Source organism: Pholcus phalangioides, unplaced genomic scaffold, assembly GCF_987345545.1.
Source record: "Pholcus phalangioides strain wild (caught in Gottingen) unplaced genomic scaffold, Ppha-v1.0 ptg000031l_1, whole genome shotgun sequence".
NCBI classification, from domain to species: domain Eukaryota; kingdom Metazoa; phylum Arthropoda; class Arachnida; order Araneae; family Pholcidae; genus Pholcus; species Pholcus phalangioides.
The window spans coordinates 11,002,434-11,020,773 of NW_028301621.1; the positions used below are offsets into that span (position 1 = coordinate 11,002,434).

At 36.2% G+C, this 18,340-nt stretch overlaps 1 protein-coding gene across 6 annotated transcripts in view; it reads left to right on the top strand.

Moving 5' to 3' along the window:
• LOC149067401 (teneurin-m-like) overlaps positions 1-18,340 on the top strand; it is a 304,834-nt gene that overhangs the window by 237,532 nt on the left and 48,962 nt on the right. Inside the window, exon 1 of one of the 6 annotated variants that reach the window (XM_089253037.1) lies at positions 1,990-2,293. The exons of the other annotated variants lie outside the window; for them this stretch is intronic. The gene's annotated coding sequence lies outside the window, so the exon portion shown is untranslated. Of the gene's footprint in view, positions 1-1,989; positions 2,294-18,340 lie in introns of those variants that run through there. 6 annotated transcript variants of the gene reach the window in all.

Here is an 18,340-nt window from a genome sequence, read left to right on the forward strand (position 1 = left end):
GTTCAGAGATTACCCTGTGCAGGTGTGAGAGTGAAAATACAGTGTGTCACAAAATAAAAATCTTAAATTTTTATGTGGTCCCCATTCCCGTGTCCTCTAACTTCCGAATAGAAAGTTGTTGCCCTGTATCTCGTGAGAGGCAAACAAAAATAAATCCATGTTTCTAAGTTTGATATTTGAATTAGGAGAAAAGTTATGAAATAACAGCAAAAAAACGAACGGGAAACGCTCCTTTCCCTTTTTATTCTGGTTTTCTTTCTCAACTTCTCTCCGAATATTGTATTGGAATATCTCGGTGAAATCACGCTTAGAAACTTGGATTTTTTTGGCCTCAGGAGAGGCAGGGCAATAGCTTTCTAATTAGAAGTTAGAACCATATAAGATATTTTTTTCACACTATTCTGACTCTTAAAACTCGTACAGGGTAATTTCTGAACACACATTTCGAGTAATTTTAAAAATTGAAACTATACCCTTACGACGAACGGTTGATGAGATAAAGGCCGCATTAGCACTTATATATGAATAGTATTATACAGGGTGTTCTATAAGAAACTCCTCCCATTTTTTGGGATCCAATTTTTGGCAAAAAGAGGGTGGGGGCGGATCCTTATGCACCCTAATAATTATTTTTAGCTTCAAACGGCCCTGGACGCTTCGACTTAAGAACACGAATAATTCAACTTGTGATACCGTCTTTTGACTAAAATGGATAGCTGAACCCAATGGCTAGGGACAAAAATTGAACTTGCGCCCAGTGGCGCATAAGGGCCGGAGACCGCATCCTGGAATTGCTCTGCCTCTTTCGAGGTAACGGAAGTGAGGTGCTTCACATCAGTCCGGGGATCTGAACGGTTATATCTATCTGATACCGCCTTGAATAAGTCATTCATTTTCTGAGCTTCAGCCTTTCATACGGCCCTCGAAGAAGTTATTCAGGTTTTTATATTGCTTTCGGCAAACGGAATTCAGCTTTTATACGGCTTTCGACGAAAATATTCTGAACTTACAAAGGTCTTCGAAGAAATTATAAAACTTATTTACACTGTTCTAAATAAGTAATTCGACTTTAAATAGCCGTGGAGGAAGTTATTCAGATGTTATACATCCTTTTTTTGTGGGGAGGTGGGGCTTTCGACAAGATTGTTAACCTTTTGATACAATCGATGAAGATTGAGCTTTCGTATATTTCGTATAAAAAGCTGAATTGTTTCATACTACCCCCGAAGAAACAATTCAGCTTTTATACTGCCTTCAAGAAATAATGTAGATGTTATACATGTCACGTAAAAATTAACCGGGGTAAAATATCACCCGTAAGTCGTAAAGCTCATGAGTAGTAGTGAAATGTGCGTTTCTGGGCCGTAGAATCCTCTGCGGGAGAAATACTCTCATTCACAAAATGTGATTGGTCAGTCAGCTATATGAATAGCAATATGCAATATTTGGCCTTCTTCAAAATTTAATGCTCCCTGGGCATATCAGTACCACCATCATCAGAGGAATGTAGCCCAATTAAATAAATATCGAATGAAAAAAACCACGCATGGAACCACGCATTATCTTCATACATTTTATTCAGAATCTGAACACTCCGTGTAGCCGCGAAGCCCGGAGATAATTAGGTGCATCCTCTCCAAATTATTGGATTCATTTATTTCCATTACTCATATATTTTTCACAATATATCTGTATATTCCATAAAAAAAACTTTTACCCCCTTTCAAAATTCGTTTATACGACCTTTGCACAGGATTTATTACGTACAAGAATGGAAGTGAAAAAAATTTGCATTTAACGATAATTTCACGTATCCGTCATGTCATGTGCGAGTCCGATACATGGGATATGTACAAAAATAAACAAACAAACAAGAAATTAAAAGAAGGGTTGGAGAGAGGCGCGCATGCGCGTCATGCCCCTCCGCCTTGGAAAAAGAGGGAGAGAATGAGCCAGACCGTATCGTCCTCGACCAAGTCGTCCTATTGATCCAGTCGACAGACCGCCACCAGCTCCCGACGTCAGCAGTCGGTCGGTTCGGATGTCGTCGGAACAAACCTCGATGCGTGTTGTTCAATCCCCGGTCGGTGCTTGAAACAGAAGGTCGTCGTTGAGCTTTTCGTTTTGAAAGAAAATTTTTATACAAAAACAAGAATTATTATTATCCGAATTATATCGTAGAGGAAACATATCTCCTCAGTGTCTTTATCCGTTGATGATAATGATAACATTTTCTTGAGAATCTTTGCTGTTATCCGAAATAGGATTAGAAACATTTTCGCTCCTCCGTTCGGTGAGTTTTCCTTCCGAAGTTTTTTGAATTATCAATAATTTTCTCATTAAAAATGTTTATGACTCAATTATGATTTTATAATTATTTTATGATTTCACTTATAATTTTATAATTCTTTTACGATTTCACTTATTTTGTAATTCTTTTATGATTTCAATTATAATTTTATACTTCACTAAAATATTATATGCCATTTATAATTTCATTTATATTTTTTTATTTCATCTATAATTTTATGATTTCATCTGTAATTTATTGATATCTATATTTTTTGATTTTGTCTATAACTTTAGATTTCATTTATGATTTTTTGAGTTAGTTCATAATTTTATATTTCATTTAAAATTTTTGCTTTCATTTAAAACTTTATTACTTTCATTTATTACTTTATAATTCAATTATAATTTTTTTTTATTGTTATCATTTTTGTTGATGGATATTGCGATTTTCTTCAAGAATTACAGATATTTTTCTTCGTTTCTCTTAGATTCTGTGCAGATTATCTCATAATAATTTTGAAATAATTTTTTTTTATATAAAAATTTAAATTTCTAATTTTATACTTAGATAATATCGCAATTTAATATGTTTACAACTTGCATTATAGGTGTTTCCTTATAGTTTAATAAAGACGGAATTTTTTTTCAAAAAGCGAATTTACGCAGTTTAAAGATGTACTCAAATCTAAAATGTTCTTGATGAAAACTTTTTATATCTATTCTCGAGTTTTCTCTTTTATCTTCTAAGGAATTGTTTCTCCAGTTTTTCCTTGAAGTTTCCGGGAATTATTTTCCGTTGTTATTAATATTTTTTTTTACTTTTATTTCTTCAGAATTTTTTTTTAATTTTAAAATTTTTCATTTCATTTTTTTTAATTGTTTCTTGATCGTTTTCTTTTGCAGAACTTTTTTATTTTGTTTAAAAAAAAAACTTCCTTTCATTTTTTTCTAAAAATTCTTTTCAAATTTTGTTTTCTTACATCATTTAGAACTTTTCAAATTTTTAGAGATTTCTGAAGATTCTCCACAAATTTCTTGTAGGACTTTCTCTGGAGATTTTTTTTTTTTTATTGTGAAAAGTTTCTTCGAAAATGTTTCTTAAAAACTTTGTTTCTTAGAATTTTATTAACAATTTTTCTGAAAAAGTTGTTAAAAAATTGTATTTATTTGTTTAAGTTTGAAAACATTTCTATAAATTTTCAAAAAAATTTTTATCTCAAACTTTCATACGATAGCTTTTACATAGCTATACAGTATTGAAAATGACATATTATATTTTTTCTCTTAGAATTGTGAAAAAAAATTGTAGAAAAGAATTTGCACGAATTTTAATATCTCGCATATGTGCAATTTCAAGTCCAAAATCAGGACACTCCATGAATTATAATTAGTTGGTCTTTTCGCATACGTGCCCAAACTTCAGACACTAGCCACTTCTGAAAGCATCTAGATTTCGGACATTTACAATATAATTATATTTCATAAATTTCTCCACAATTTAATTTTCTATTATCAAACTAAATTTTAGTTTCTACTTCATTTGTAGAAAATTTATATTTATATCTTAATTTATAAAATCCAGAAATTTTCTAACATTTAGAATGATTATATAATTCTTAGAAAATAAAAATATATAATATATAAATTTTTCTTTTACAACTCTAAAATATAATTCATAAAAATTTACTTGATTTATTAATTTAATACCAATAGAAACAATTTCATTGAATTAATGAATTCAAAATCATAAAAATTAAATTTTACAAGAATTCCATTCGTCCAAATTCGTATTGTTTTCGACATCTCGTACAACACTTATTGAGTGGAGCCGGGATATCCAGGGCCAGGTATTTTTTCTCGAGCCTATTTTTAGAGTTAATTTCAATTTGAAATATTATAAATAAGATTCACCTCGTGCTCCCGTAGCCCTGTGAATCTCCTAGGCCCTATAGTTATTGCATTTGTTAATGACAGTTCATTCAACAAGAGATATCTCACTCCGAAGAACCAACTCATAGCATTGAATGCTTCCTTTGATACCGCGAGGAACAGACTTCAAAGGCCTTATTGTGTAGTAGTTGGCATGTATACATGAATATTGTTGTTGTTGTGTCAATGAACGTCTTAACGCTGATGTCACGAATGCATTTTTTCCGGTAACATGATCCCGAAATTATCTTCAAGAAGCTTTTTATGACGTCGGAACATCCGCGCGGACACAAAAGATCTTTTCTTAAGGGACATCTCTCCTCTCCATTCCAATTTATATGCCTGCACTTATTTTTTACGATGTCTTTTAATTAGAGACATTCGCTGGAGTACCCGCCAGATGGCAGCAATAAATAATTTTGAATTGCCACTTTAACGAATATAATCTATGTTAGGATTTTCAAGCAACTTTAACAACTTATCAGAAATATGAAAATTTTCGGTGTCCGGAATGATACTTGAAACCTACGGGAAAATTATTGTGCGATATTTTTAGGGATTGGTCTTGGGTTCGACTAAGAAATGGTGGGAGTTACTCCTACTCTTGGTTAAGTTACTGTCTTCTAATCTGAGGGTGTCGGTGTCCATGTGCGTTTCGGTCACAGTCAGCTTCAACCTTTACTGTACGTCGTCTTCCGAAAATCGCTATACTGAAGCTATACCGGTCTTGCAACCGAGTCAGCTGAAGTCAAGCACAGCTTTCACGCAGTCAAATACTTTTATGAAGGTAACTACCTAAAGAATAGGAGCAAGCATGCATTTTATTACCCCCCCCCCTCCCCCGGTGTTATGCAATGATCGTTTATAAAGGATGAATTTGTTGCCGAGTTTGGTACCGTGCGAATTAGACCCGTCTGCAACCTACCCTCCCAGTAACATTGGGTATCATGCAGTACGGACCGAAATTTTTTTTTGGAAAAATCATAAAAATCGGAAAAGTGTGATCTGTGTATGCAGGGTTGAAAGTATACAATTTGAGTCTTGAATTCAGATTTTATTTGGGAACAAAAATTTGTTCAAAATTTCGGAGATAAAGGGGGGGGGTCGTTTTATAAGAGTTCATGTAAGTTGAATTTGGTTGTTTATAGGCACCGCTGCTTAAATTTTTCTACCTAGGATTCGTCTGTTTCAGCTTTATGGCAGTTCTTTAGACGCACAAATCGGGATGGCATTCAGGATAATAGGATAAAAAGCTTTGTGACACCTGCCGGTGAAGTTTCGAACCTTCTTTTTCCTCTCTATAAATGAAATCCGAATTTGATTATAAATTTTTATGAAAACTGCATATTCATTCGATTTTTTAATTGTTTTTCCAAGTCTTATAAATTGAAATCACGTGGTTTTTTGGTACACCCTGTGGTCTCGATTGTTTAGGTTCCGTGCGATAGTCTCGTTTGCTAGTCGTTGTGCAGTCGTGTGGGCATCGTGCTGGACTTTCAGCGCAGTGGTCGTCGGTGAAAATTTGTTTTCTGTGGTTTTTTCTAATTTGAAGAGCGATGGCGAGCCGGTCTCCCATATGAAAAAGCCTCTCCGCAGAGGGCAGGCAGACACACACACACACAACATATTCGTCCATGTAACAATTCATTAGAAATTCCCCAGAGAAATGCTTGCTAGGTGCATGTACGTCTGAGTAGTCGTAGTCTTGTTTCCTTGGGTTCCTTTTTTTTCTATTTTTGCTTGAGGTCCGTACAGTTGCCCTTGTTGTTCTAGGTTCCGTACTACTACTTGACCGTACATGTACTTCGTACACATCTGCGGAATTTCTAAGGAATCGATACGTGCTAGAACGTGCTGTATTTGTATATGCGTAGCCCCTAACGTATTTATGTTGCCAGAGTTGCGCTTGTTTCGTGTTATTGTTGATACTCTGCCATCCGTCTTCTACATGAGTTTCCTTACTGTAGTCTACGGCCGGAACTGGGGTGCGCGAAGGAGACAACTTGCTCGTGAGACAAATTTTTGATGGTAAAAAAAAAACACCGTCATAAAATCACTAAATTTTATAGTTGGGGGGGGGGGGGTATTGCAAAAAATTCTAGGTACGGCCTCGCTATAGTCTTATTTGGCATTTTTCGTGGCGTAGACTTGTTTGCTGATTTCCACAGGTTCCGCAAGCTAAAGCTAATTTCCGCAGAAGTCTCGTAACCATCAAAGGTTCCATAGAGCTAAGACGAAGGGGAACCTTTGACGTGAAGTCATCACAATGCAATCTGCCCTTTGTCATATAAGACTCGACGGAGTCTAATTCCTACCCCTCTCCCCAGTGATCGCATATACATACTTTACTTTGAAACTGGTAGCAGCAATGATTTACCAGAGATCGCGCAATCGTTCGTCATTTTTCTTCAACCAACCGAACATTTGTATCCTCCGCCTCAAACAACTCGTTATTCATAGGAAATCCTTTTCCTACTGTTTAGTAAGAGATTTTCTCATACCCCGTGAGTCTACCTTATGGGTTTTTGCCCTTTATTTTATATTGTCTCTTTCTCTTGGAAATATTATCGTTCTTTTTTTTTCTTAAGGTTCCGCGATTTCATAAGTCGGAAAAGAAGCTTTCCTTTTCCCCCAGCTCGAGAACCTGTCATTCACAACGAAATTCGGTGGCGCATGAAACACGTAACGTCCCTCCTTTCGAAAGTGAACGTTTTCTTTACGCATCCACTGATTTCTATCACTTTTTCTTTTTCTCCCTTTTACGTTTTCCCATAATTTCGACATGAATTTCAAGTTTCGTTTTGTTTTTTGTTGAGTATTTTCCTGACAGTTTGGTGACATGTTCACCCGTGCAACATAAATTCCTATCTGATAGTAACGATGTGACACAACCGTGCAAAAAATGTTTCCAGAATTTGCTTCGAAAACAACGTTTGGTCTTGTAATTGCTACAAGATCAAGAATATCACACTCAGAACCCAGATTCCGGCATGTACCAATTCGTTAGAATTTCTAAAAAATTGGTACAAAAATCTACTCTTAGAAATTCTTCTGGAGAATTTCTAAGAGGTGTATGTACGATGTGCTTAACTGTAGTGTTGAGAAAAAGTCGTCGTCTTTTCATTTAGCTCAGTTTACTTCAACGCATTGACCCGCGGGCCACATTTGGTCCTCGGAGCTTTTTGTCGTGGCCCGTCGACCAATTTTAGGAAATGGTTGAAAACATTGAAATACGATTAATTCTAAAATTAATAAAAGAATCGACTTCGGAATTAATGAAAGAAACAATTCCAGCATTGATGAATTAATTTAGAATTTCCATCAGAAATAATTTTAGAATTCGTGAAAGAAATAATTCAGGAATAAGTTAATGAAGGAAAAAAAATCGTATAAAACATTGAGAAAAATAAATTCGTAATTTGTGTGACACAAAAATTATTTCACAATTAATAAATGAATAATTCCATAATTACTGAAAGAAGTGACTTCAAGATATGTTAAGACAAAAAAATTTTAGATCATACCTTGCTGTAATTGGATTGTTTTCTGTAGCGTGGTATTAAATAAATAAACAAATTCCAAAATTATCGAAATAAATAGATAGAGTTATGTAAAATGGTATCAGATTGAATCTAATCAGAAATGAATTATTAAATGTATTAATAATCAATCAAACGTTTTCAGAATTGCTGAAAAACTTATCGAAATTGGAAATTAGTAAGAGAAGTATAACTACAGAACAAATAGAATCATTCAATTATTTTTGCCCTATTTAACTCGGAGGCCCCATTGGCCCTTTCTATGAAGATGTTGCTGTTACTCGCCCCCCCCCCCCGTAAATCTGGGGATTCTTACAATTATGAATAACTCGGTATGAATTGGTGGCGCCCACACACGGACCTCGTGAGGAATTTCAATTTTGCCCGCTGTGAAAATTTTCTTGGTGACGCATTCACGCTTATTACAATACTGGCCCCCTGTAAATCATTCACAGTGATATCTTCAAAAATTGTGATCACTAAATCCAGGGTCTTCAATCTTTCAGATGTAGCGGGCCAAATTGAAATTCCCCACGAAGCTGCCGCGTGCCCCACTAACTCATGTAATTTAGTGGCATCTTAATAGAAGGGAGCCAATGGGGGCTCCGAGTTAAAAAGGGACAAAAATAATTGAAGACTTCTGTTTATTCCAAAATTATTTCTTACCGAAATAAATAATCATTAACGAAGTTACTTCAGATTAAAATAAATCTCGGAATAATTTTATCAGTAATTAATCAAAAAACTTTTTTTCAGAATTAGCGAAAATAATTATTTCAGAAATAATTATCAATTTTAATTCTTTTAAACGATTCTTTTTATTTCGGTAATTCCGAATTTATTTTCCTACTCAATATGAATCTTGAAATTATTTCTTTCAAGAATTGTACAATTACTCTTTTGTTGATCGTGAAATAATTTCTACCAGAAATTACGAAATTATTTCTCTCATTGATTTGCAAGTTATTTTTTACACTAATTTCAGAGTTATTTGTTTAAAAAATTATTGTTTCAATGTTTATGAATTTTCATCAATTCATTCTGGAATTGTTTCTTTTATTCATTCGGTAATTATTTCTTTCATTCAATCATTCTGGAATTATTTCTTTCATTTATTTTTAAATTATTTTTTCATTTATTTTTAAATTATTTTTTCATTTATTTTGAAATTATTTTTTTCATCTATTCTGTAATGATTTCTTTCATGCATTCTGTAATTGCTTCATTCATACATTCTGTAATTGTTTCATTATGTAATTATTTAATTCATTCAGTAATTATTTTTTAATTCATTCAGTAATTATTTTTTAATTCATTCGGTAATTATTCCTTTCATTCATTCATTCATTTTGTATTTTTTTCTTTCATTCATTCGGTAATTATTCCTTCCATCCATCCATTCATTCATTCTGTAATTATTTCTTTCATTGATTCTGTAATTATTTCTTTCATGCATTCTGTAGTTGCTTCATTCATGCATTCTGTATAATTATTTCATTCATTCTGTATAATTATTTCATTCATTCTGTATAATTATTTCATTCATTCTGTATAATTATTTCATTCATTCTGTATAATTATTTCATTCATTCTGTATTATTATTTCATTAATTCTGTATAATTATTTCATTCCTTCTGTATAATTATTTCATTCCTTCTGTATAATTATTTCTTTAATTCATTCATTCTGTAATTATTTCTTTAATTCATTCATTCGGTAATTATTTCTTTAATTCATTCATTCGGTAATTATTTCTATAATTCATTCATTCGGTAATTATTTCTTTCATTCATTCTGTAATTATTTCTTTCATTCATTCTGTAATTATTTCTTTCATTCATTCTGTAATTATTTCTTTCATTCATTCTGTAATTATTTCTTTCATTTATTTTGAAACTGTTTCTTTCATTTATTCTGGAATTATATTTTAATTTATTCTTGAGTTATTTTTTTAATTTATTCTGGAATTATTTCTTTCAGTAATTCCGGAATTTATCGTCTTTTCAATGTTTTCAACAATTTTCTGAAAATGATCAACATCAAAAAAGCTCCGAGGACCAAATGTGGCCTGCGGGCCATGCGTTGAAAACCCTTGCATTAATCTCTCACATGAGCCTGGAAATTAATATCCAAGAACGTGAATAAATAATGGACATAATTCCGAACCTTCGAGAACCTGTAAAAAAGGGTGGAAATTCCAGACTTTTATGTCCGTAGCCTGATCACCGGAAAGGAGACAATCTTAACACACGTCGATTCCTCGAGATGATTACTGTTCCTTCGGAGATAATCAATAGGAAAAGGAAGCCTTCGGGCAAGGACGGAGTAAGGACAGGAAGCTGTAACATCGTTGACTGCTATTAAACTTTAGCTTCCGGACAAGGGATAAGTGATATTGACTCTCGGCTGTTGCCAACAAATCTCTCTCCAGGCCTGTAATATGTCTGAGGCGGAAACATTTTACGGGATCTGGAAAATGGGAAATCATTGATATACCATGTATATATATATCTTCGACAAGAGAGAGGTCGTAGTACTTTTCTTAAATTGGCCCGGGAGAAATCTCCCCGGGTAATTCTCCCGAAAACCTCCCATTAAGACTGGAAATTGGTGAGTTTAGTTGGATTTATGTTGAAGCCGATGATACTTTTATCAAGTTTCACTCCATGAAAGTGACACGAATTTCCTGATATGCTTAACATTTCTAAACAAAGATGGAGCCACGTTTTATCTAATGCCCAAGAAAAATGCTTTTAGGATATGTCTTAATGCATAATGTCGAGGAAAAAATAATTAAATTACACACCTGATAAATATGATGTTCGTGATTTAGAGGCACTTACGTAGGTCTCAATTCAATATTTGTTCCACTAAACCGTACATGCACCTCGTAAACCTTCCTTCACGGAATTTCTAACAGATTGGCGCATATAGGAACGTGTTGTGTGCATACGTTACTGCCAAAGCTCGAAGTGCTGCCAATTCGTCGAGAGTTTTGGCCAAAGTCCGATATTCTGGAATGATTCTGGCTTTGGTAGGCCAGTTCATGAAGTCAGGAGAGATCCTTGGCAAATGTTTGAGGTCCGGTAGGCGCGAAATCCATTTTTTTTATCGCCAACGTGCTAAACACGGCTATATACAGTCGAATCCCGTTATAACGAACTCCAAGAGACCGGAGAAATCACTTCGTTATAGCGAAATTTCGTTATAAAGGAATTCCAGGTTTTTGTATTGTTTCTATGTGAACTTATCTGGTGGATTTGAAAAGTGTTCGTTAAAACGAGATTTTCGCTATAACAGTATTCGTTAAAACGGGATTCGACTGTATTGTATCTGTATTGGATTAGCTTCATTTCACGAGAGAGAGAAAAGAGAAATTTGAAAGAAAAAAAATATATATATAAAATAATAGATTTTTTTTACAAACTTTTGGGGAACGAAAGGTTACCGCATCGTGACTGAGGGGTGCGAGAACTGAGGGGTCCAATTCGAGAACTGACCAATTTCTGGCTGTGGCCGTAACATTTATGCGTGGCCCAAACCTATTTATGTCGGCAGAGTAAATTGGTGGTGTACTTATGTCCAGCAAATGTTCTTACCTGAGTGTAAAGCCACGTTGATCTGTTGAAAGAGCTGTAGCAAAACGGGCTTTGAGAGCATACACCCCAAAGGTGAATCACCTCCTCGACCTTAAAAGCAGTCATTCCTTAAGTAAGACATAAAAACTACATTTCACTTACAAAACTTCAATTAGCTCACAAACTGGCCCTAACTATGGTCTTAGCAATTTCTAAGGACGAGGATCACTGTCTCTTTTAAGCTGCATGCGTAAGCTACTGCTTACCTATGCTACGGCATAAAACAAAGCATTAACTATGAGTGGTGTTCGGGCCCAGAGGGTATAAACTACCTTCTTACTCCCGTAATGGAAATCGCGGACACATTACAGAGGGGACGCTGAGCTTCCAGCCTACGGCGTTGAGCTTGGAGGAGGGGGTAATTTCTTCAATAGTTGGTCAAGTAAATTAGAATGGAATGGGAGAAGGATGGCACGAAGAGGTAAAGCCCACAGACGGCAGAACCATAGATTCGCTTTTGGCGAAAATCCTGCCATTAGTTGAGGCTGAAAGGATGAAGTCTTTCTTTGATACCGTTCACATACCTGGTCTATCACCACAGAGGCCACTACACTACTACTGAACCACACATGTAACTCGCCCATATTCCTCTTCGGAACTTCTAACGAATTGGTGCATGTTGGAATGTGTGTGTGCGTATGTGTACTGGACCTGACGTGAAGTTTGTTTCTGTGTAATGCTTGTTATGTGTAGTGCTTCCAGCTGTAATCAATTTTTCTAACTATGAGTGAAGAGTAGTGATTGAATAATTGTATTATTGTAGGCGTGTTGCTCCTGTGACGGGACTTTTGAACGGGAAGATCGCCTCACATTCACACCTCGAAGTTGCTGCGGTTCCCAACTTCGAGGCGCGAATCCCAGAGACAATTTACTACCGTTTTACAACCGAAACACATCGACTGTCCTTAAAAGTGTGCCGATTAATTACTTGAGTTACCTCGGAGGATGTGACTACATTGGAATTGCTTATTGTGGACCCCTAACCGTGTATTCCTGTAAGTGTCGTGTATGTGTGTCTTCATGTCCTGTCATCCGTCTTCTGAATACGGAACTGGCAGTTAATGAATATTCTAATGAGTGCAATTAAATGTTATGAAGTCAGTCACTCGTTGTGGCCCGATGAAGTAACTGCTACTAAACCACACATGCAATACGTCCATATGCCTCTGTGGAACTTCTAACGAACTGGCGCATGTTGGAATGCGCGTTTGTGTTGTGAACCTATCGTTAAGGTTACTTCTGTGAAATGGTTGGTATAGTGCTGCCACCTATTTTTCGAACTATAAAGTGTAATGTACGATTGAAGATTTTACCGTTGTAGGAGTGTTTCCCTCTATGGCGAGATGAATAGACTGTACATCCCCCAAGTTCCATTTACAACAATTCATGACTTTGACCGATGGTAGATTTTTTTGTGTCAGGGAGCATGCATTTCCATATCGCACATGGAATTTAAATGTTTGGACTCCACTCTGTCCGCATACAGCTTTCTATTTCTTCATATACCTTTCAGAGCCTGAGATATCACAGTTCTAGGTTTGCTTTTGATGAAAGATTCGATGGAATAAATAAATCAAATAAGTAATTCATCGTCTGTATAGGCCTCTGGGTGGTAAACGTGTTTCTCATTAATTCATTTCAGTTTTTCTATACACACGTAAATGAATAAATTTGGTTTGACTTTAATAAAAATTACCTACTCTTTCATGTTTGAAAAATGAGAATTAGGGAGGATTTTCAGTCTGATTCTTATTCCGTAGAAAAACCATATGCACAGAAATATAAAAGGGATTTTTTAAAACAGTAGGACTTTTCAATTTGAGAAAGTAAAATCTCGTAGAGACTTTCCCCCTTTTGAGAGATGCCTCGTCGTGCTAGCCAACGCCGATTATACCCAAACCGCAGTTTAAAAAAATTACCTGTCATTCATTACCAATATTCAAGTCAAAATCACGCTAAAAGGAAAGAAAGAAAACGCCAACCTGCCCAAAAACGGGCAGACAGACTAAACCGAGGACATAGTCATCCAGGTAGAGCCCGATTTCTGCACTGGCAAGTGGGTTATTTCCCCTGAGCCCCAAATCAAACAAAGTACTACCCAACAAGAATACATATATTCACTGACTAACCACGCAAACATTTTTGACCCTAGTCTCAAGGGTCCTCATGTCAAATTCGGGCTCAGCATCCAGGACACAGGTCTTCCAGCTGATTCGATTGTTACTGATGCTTTCTTCTTACGGGGGAGCACCTTCAAAAAAAAATTTTTTTACTGCATATTATTCATATTATACTCTCAATTCTGCATAAAATACCGTAAACCGCGTATTTTCGCGGTATAACTAGAAGTAATTTAAAATCTTTTTTTTAGAAGTGTGGAGGTCTTGGATGCACTTGGAGGTGCTCCGCTTAATTTGCAGTAATGGCGACCACACAATCTATCTACTTTACGCATGGGAACGTCATTTTGGTGGCAAAAAGAATCAAAAACGAACGGATTTTTTTTCGGGAGTTCATAATAAATTATTCGTTTAAAAGCCGGAAATTTTTGCGAATACGGGGGGGGGGGGGGGAATTCGGGAGATACAAAAATATTTCGATAGTTCGGAAATGTTCAGCAGATATTCAGGAACCTCTCGAAAAACCGATAGACTCTGTACTGGGTCAAAGACTCAACATGGAATATCATCATGAAATCCCCCATGGACAGGAATTCAAATAATCCCAGAACAAAATATCCCAATTGCTTACAGACCAATTACTAGCCTCTCTGATCACACATCCATCAAGTTCTATAGACGCTAGTCATTGTGTTCATTCAACGATTCACACAAACCTGGTATTTTGTGCAAGTGCTCGCCCGCCTCCTACTATTACGTGACGAGCACTTCAAGTGTACAGCGAAATACATTAGAAGTCACTCATCTGCGGAACACACACGCACAAAAAAAAAAGCAGAAATGAAGCTGCTTTTTCGCATGACAGACGGAATATTGAAGATTTATGGAGGGAACGAAAGGAAACTAATGCTCTCCAAAAAAATAGAACAAAATTCGATTAATCCAGGTATGAAGGGAGGAATCGTACGGAACATTCATCAATTTCTGGAGAGTTTTTGGAGGTGGCAGCATCACGGGAGGCGTTGGGACATGCCTAATGCCTGATGAGGTTGGGATGGAGAAGCTGCCGTTTCAAGTATGTACACGTAAAGGTGGCTTCTTGTTAGTTTTATTGGCAGTGAAGTAGAGAGAGCGAAAGGAACGTTAGCCAAGTTTCGGATTCTAATACATGATGACTGACGACTTAGGGGTGTACGGTCCCATTCATCCTCTAAAAACCCATTCCTCCTTTTCCTCCTTAGGACTTTAATGTAAGCCGAAGTGCTCTCTCTGGGTTGTTCTCGAGTGGAATTATAACGGAATATGAAGTGATGAGATAGAGTCGGAGGGAATAGAGCCCCGAGTTCGTTGACTCAGTCCTTGCACAATAGGACTGACTGAATATTTTCGCTCTCCCTTCTCCTCTAAAGAACTCAGACTCTCTCTCTCTTTCTATTCCTCCTCCTCTAATGAGGAAGTCCTGCTTTACGCGAATGCTTTTGAATATTGAGGTGAATTCTACTCAGATTGTTATCTGGACAAGCGGAGTTTGTGTCGAGTGGGCACTTCTTAGATTCGGGGATGGTCGGTGGAGGCACGTTTGCGTGATGCAACTGCTTGGTGAGTGTAGAGATTCGATTTGAGATTCCGTGAGTTTGGATCTTGATCAGGACTTTACGGTTTTATGGTTTTTGGCGCTATCTGTCCTTCGGGTTATCGATTATATCGATATGAAGTTTCTCAGAGATCAGCACAAAAGTTTCATGAAGACGGACTGGCCTTCTTATATCAGTGATTCCCACCCTACACATAACCCTTGGATATGTAACGGGTCATTCAGGGGTTACCCGAAAATTGACTGATCATTTGCAATGGCGGGAAAGATGACTTTTGCGATAAAAGAGTGTGGAGATATATTCGTTCTCACACACACACACACTACTACTATTACCACTACAGCTAGTAGTAGTAATAGAAAGGACACACATCCACCTCGTTTATATTCCCTTGCGGAATTTCTAACGAATTGATACATGTTGGAATGTGTGTACGTGTTGTGAAGCTAAATGTGAAGTTTGTTTATGTGTAATGCTTGTCATTTGAAGTGCTACTATCCGCCTTGTCATTTGAAGTGCTACTATCCGCCTTGTCATTTGAAGTGCTACTATCTGCCATCAATTTTCTGAGGGAAATGCAATGATTGAATAATTATGTTGTAGGCCTGTAGACCTTCTAACGGCGAGATCGACTCGCATTTGTGCCTCGAAGCTGGGAACCACAGAAAACCATCTTCAACCGACCACCAGTGTGGCGACTGGGGGGTTTGAACTCTGACAAAACGGGTACGTGAAGCTTCAAATGTATTTCAAGGAGCACACACGTGTCTACTTGACGTGAATTTCTAGAATTACGAACGCCTTCCGAGCATTTCTGTGGGTGAGAACATTTCCTGAACATATCTTCGGAAAACTTTCTCGCACATCAAGATGTTGAAGTGCTAACGAAAAAAAAAAAAATCAGTTTTTCCTCTCTTATTTATTTGTTAAATCTTTGTTTTTCTAATTGTTTACTTCTTTCTTGTTGGTTTACAAATTATTTCCTCGTACTTATTCATTTTATTGCCGGCCCGCTAAATTATTTCTCTCCTAAAAATTTATTTTTTGCCGATCCGCAAATTATTTCTCTCATTTATTCTTGCACCATTAAGCAAATCATTTTTCTACGCATCTGTTGCCGATCCTCAAAAATGTTCTATTTATCCATTTTTCACTGGTCCACAAAATATTTCTCCAAGTTTTCTTTTCTTTTTTGCCGAAACGCACATTATTTCTCCCATTTATTAACTTTTTAACCGATAAGCAAATCATTCCCCTTCACTTACCGATCTCTCTCTCGCTCGTGCAAATTGTCAATTTTTTTCTCTCTTATTTATCCATTTTCGACGGTCCGATAATTATTTCTCCTATGCACTTACTACTTTTTTGTCGATCCGCTTATTACTTCTCCTAAAAATATATATTTTTTGCCGGTACGTAAATTATTTCTCACATTTCCTCCGATCCGCAAACTTATTCAACTACTTTCACCGATACACAACTCTAAAAATTTTGAAGTACGCTGTACCAAACGACAAAATCTATCTATTAAACAGAGATAAAGCACCACGGGTAGATGACTCCTCAAAAACATGATTCTTAGACATCAATAGGCCCACCGCCATAAGGTATTCAAAGCATCCAAACAAAATTAACTCGCGCAATAATCAGTTAAACGGAACTGAAAAACATTCCAAAACCATCTACAATTTCTAAAAATACTCAAATGCCGCCTGGTTAGTCGAGTGGCTAGGGAACTAGCTTCTCACTGTGCAGGTCTGGGTTCGAATCCCGGTTCGGGCATGGATGTCTACTAACCTAACACTAACAAATTCCCTGGACGGGTCATGCTGATCCCTTGGGAATACGTAAAGATCACGTTATTAAAAATACTCAAATACTCCGCATAGTTTTTGGGAATTTAGTTCCCATCATATCCCGAGAAAGAGTGCAGACTTCCTAAAAACACCGACAAACCTTAGAAATCGAATCGGAAATCTCTGGGCCCACACGCACCAAAGAAATCTTCAAATATGTATTCCGGAACAGGAAAAAAAGCCATATAGATAGAGATGTGAAACTATCCGCCAGTGACTTTCTGTAAGAGATGTCACGCTAGAGGTATTAGAAAATGTAAGGATATATGCCTCCATCATTCCAGGTACACACACACACACCGTGATATTGAACTCTCTCGATACTTCCATCTTCCCGAGTCCTCATACGTATATATAAACACACGTATACATGGGAGAGATGTAGGGCTTTCCATGAATATTCATAACACCACGTGACACCACGAGTTCTGCCCTCCATTGCCATGGAAAAGCCTCTACTCGCACGTCAAATCTAATGGGCTTCTGGTATGTCGCCGTACACTTCTCTGTATAAGGAATGAAATGCAAGATGCCGGAGGAAGATTCGAGACACTTAATGCTTGGGAAAAACCGGAAAAATATGTCTTTAGAATATATATTTTTTTTCTTTAGGGTAAGAAATTTACTACGTGACCGGTTTGTGATTTCCTATGGAAATAAGAAATGAAAAAAATTGCAAAAAAAAAAAAAAAAAATGCCATGCTATTCGCTTCCGAGAACCGACCGATCACAAGTCGTCTTTTTTTGAATTTTTTCCCTTATTTTTGATGGATTGCGATGGATGTAGAAGTTATTTTTAGGGAATTTCGATTTTTTTCCCCCCCTCTTAATTTTTTTTTTTTTATATTCATATAATATTTTCTTGGAACTTGAATAAGACTCTGACAGAAATGGGAAATATTTTAGTTTTTTGTCAAAAGTTTTCGTTGATCTTTTAATGGAATTTTATCTGTTAGAGAGAGAATTCTAGGTCCCTACGTTCAGGGATTCTGTTGTGTAATCGATTTTATATGGAAGATGGAAATAGAAAAAACATATATTTATGAACTTTAGGATTTGCAGTATTTCTGACCGTTCGTGAACATGTTATGTACAATTTAATTCATTTCTTGTATTCATTGGAAAATTTGCTACAAGTTTGCAGTTGGAGCTTGAGTTCTATCTCGCTTAGTCTTTGAGATAAATTTTATAAGTTCTTGACGTCAGAGGGCGTTCATTTTAACAATTTTTTGTAACTGTAGCACTGATGTTATAATTCGCTAAAAGGATTTCCGAAAATGCCAATTTTTTTCGTATTGTCCCGTATTTAGGAACGACATTTCCCGTATTTGTCTCGATGATACGTGTTCAGATGAAACATGTGAAAGTTT